The sequence below is a fragment of the Notothenia coriiceps genome, unplaced genomic scaffold, assembly GCF_000735185.1.
Source record: "Notothenia coriiceps isolate Sejong01 unplaced genomic scaffold, NC01 NC01_scaffold00021977, whole genome shotgun sequence".
NCBI classification, from domain to species: Eukaryota; Metazoa; Chordata; class Actinopteri; order Perciformes; family Nototheniidae; genus Notothenia; species Notothenia coriiceps.
This window is the reverse complement of record NW_011354678.1, coordinates 982-4,010: the sequence shown is the minus strand read 5'-3', so window position 1 is coordinate 4,010 and position 3,029 is coordinate 982. Positions and strand designations below refer to the sequence as shown.

General features: G+C 34.8%; 1 long non-coding RNA gene across 1 annotated transcript; it reads right to left on the bottom strand.

Annotated features, from left to right (window-relative positions):
- Nucleotides 1–332: 332 nt before the first annotated feature.
- LOC104953552 (uncharacterized) lies at nucleotides 333–1,501 on the bottom strand. The gene is made up of 2 exons (XR_799236.1): nucleotides 1,383–1,501; nucleotides 333–392 (listed from the first exon to the last, which is right to left on the bottom strand). It is a non-coding gene; the product is annotated as an uncharacterized lncRNA (long non-coding RNA).
- Nucleotides 1,502–3,029: the final 1,528 nt, after the last annotated feature.

The following is a 3,029-nucleotide window of genomic DNA, read 5'->3' as shown; positions in this document are numbered from 1 at the left end:
TCCCCCGTTTTTAGAGATGTGGGTACGGAGGAAAAGAGAGAGGCTTTTATTCTCTGACACTTTGTGAGTCTCCTGACACACGGGGGACACATCTTTATATAAAAGACATCAGAAAGTGCATTTTGCATGATAGGAGACCTTTAACTATTGGCTTTATTAAAAAGGAAAGTCTTCAGCATGCTCCACCTCCGTACTCATGTTGCATTTGTTTCCCAGTGAAAGCCTCCATCCTCACCTCACAATAAACCACGTCAGCTCCGTAATCCAGCGCCAGCAGCCTCATGGGCAGCGTGCCGACCCGAACCATCGGAGCCAGAGCCGTGATGTTCCTGAAGTTCAGCCGCTCCGCCATCATGGAAACGCTCAGATAACAACAGCCTCTATGACGCAATCTGTAAACAAGTAAACAACGTTCTTCAAGACTCAAAGGTTTTATTGCACACAAGCTACAGAGTAGGAATGGCAATGAAAGTCTTCTGACCTGAGCTCCTCCAGCAATGCAACACATAATAAAGTACAAACATACAAAGTAGTGCAAGCAGTCTATATACATGTAAATATAATATGATATGTACAAGAACAGAATATGAAATTAAATAATGTACATCAAGACAAAATTAAATACGGTCTTAGTTTGAGTTGTGAGATAAAAAAGCGTAGATTTAATGCAGTTTGGGTTATAAAATAAATACCTGAATTTATTATTCTGAAATGGAATAATCTGCACAATGACTACTTGTACTTTGATTATATTTAAGTAACATTTTTAAGGCAGGTCTTTTACTCTAACAGAGTATTCCTACACTCTGGTACTTCTACTTTTACTCAAGTACCAGATCTGAGTACTTCTACTTTTACAAGACCTGAGTATTTCTACTTTTACTCAAGTACAAGATCTGAGTACTTCTACTTTTACTCAAGTACAAGATCTGAGTACTTCTACATTTTACTCAAGTACAAGATCTGAGTACTTCTCCCACCTCTGCCCTTTAAATCATTTAAATAGAAAATGCAGTCAATGTACAATAATTACAAAACAATAAAGAAAAACATTATATAAATATTCTCAGATAAAAGTTAAGATGTGATAGTAAAGTAGAAGCAACTATTGACCCCAAAGTAAGCCGAAATAACATCAAAGCTCTAGCGAACTGTAAACATTTAACACATCTGTCTTCTGTCAGTTTTTTCTGCTACTAAAGATTAAAATGTGATTTTTCTGAATTAAGTTTGGTGGATCATTTATGCTAATGCTAACATGCTAGCTGCTCCTTTAATTTCCGCACAACCCGAGGTGAAACAGGCACTAATACAGTCGCGAGGCGGGTGTAAATGCTAATGGTGATGTGTGAGCTGTTTGTGTTTGCAGTGAATGAACTCACCAGCATGTATGAAGAGGAACACTGACGATAGCAGCTGAAACGTGTGGAGGAAACATGAAGCGTGCTGTTCTTACTTCCTGTTTGCACCTCTACGTCATCATAGATCCCGGCCATGTAGATCAGCAGCACATAGAACTGCTGAGTATTCTCTCAAAGGCAAGACGATAGAACTTCAGGATGACGTCATCTTTATAGACTTTAAATGTGACGCAACATTTTTATACAATTATTTGAGTTTTCGGAAATAATTTGCATTTGTTTTCCTTTTTTTAAAAACAAGAAGGCAATCAAAAACAAATTTGTATTTGATAAACATTTTTGCTTGAAATGTTACCTTTTGTTTCTATTTTATTTATATATATTCATATGTTTTTATTGTACCACGCCCCCCGTAAATAAATACATACATACATACATACATACCTATCTGTAAATGGTATACTATCTTAAGCCAAGTCCCTCTCGACTTCGCCACCACCGCCCCAGAGTGGAGACCCTCTCTCTATCGGGACCACCAAAAAAGCACCAGAAACTTATATATACACATCTAAGTTGTTCGTGCCCCACCACTTTTGTACATATAAAAACGTCACTGTATCTATCTATCTATAAGTACTCAGATCTTGTACTTGAGTAAAAGTAGAAGTACTCAGATCTTGTACTAGAGTAAAAGTAGAAGTACTCAGATATTGTACTTGAATAAAAGTAGAAGTACTCAGATCTTGTAGTAAAAGTAGAAGTACTCAGATCTTGTACTAGAGTAAAAGTAGAAGTACTCAGATATTGTACTTGAATAAAAGTAGAAGTACTCAGATCTTGTAGTAAAAGTAGAAGTACTCAGATCTTGTACTTGAGTAAAAGTAGAAGTACTCAGATCTTGTACTTGAGTAAAAGTAGAAGTACCAGAGTGTAGGAATACTCTGTTACAGTAAAAGTCCTGCATTCAAAATGTTCCTCAAGTAAAAGTAGAAAAGTATTCTCATCACAATATAGTGAAAGTACTTAAGCATTATTATGGAAACCAATAAAGGACTTAACAACAATGCAAACTTCAGAATGAAAATGTAAAAAATCAATCAAATAAAAAATTAAAATGGAAACACGGTTTGACATTTAATGTTCAAAGTTGTACATGCTACACATTTGACAGTATTCAAAAATATTAATTCAAATATATTTAAAAATGTAATGCAATAAACGTAATGTTCCATTAATGCAGGCAATGTTTACGTCTCACAAATAAAAAAGATAAACTGAATTTGACATGTTCTTCAATTTCCATTTGGATTATTGCATCATAATTTGACTTAAAAAACACCAACATCCTAAATGTTGATGTGGAGTTATGAATGAGTTTTTGCCCCCTATGGGCTTCCATACTTTATTGGGTTTTACATACACATACATGTTTCTGTTTTTAGGTGTCAAACAACTGCACAGTTTTATAAAATAATGATTTAATAAACATTTTAAAAAGTGCTATATTAAAATATGACATTTTAATTTACCACACAGAGTCAGAAGTTATTGGAAGTTGAGCAAAGTGATTAATTTCCAACCAAAAACAAGCACAAATCAATGGGTAATATTTGTAAAAACGGCTCAATTTGTTTCTCAGTCACACATTGCATTAGCACGGATTAATAC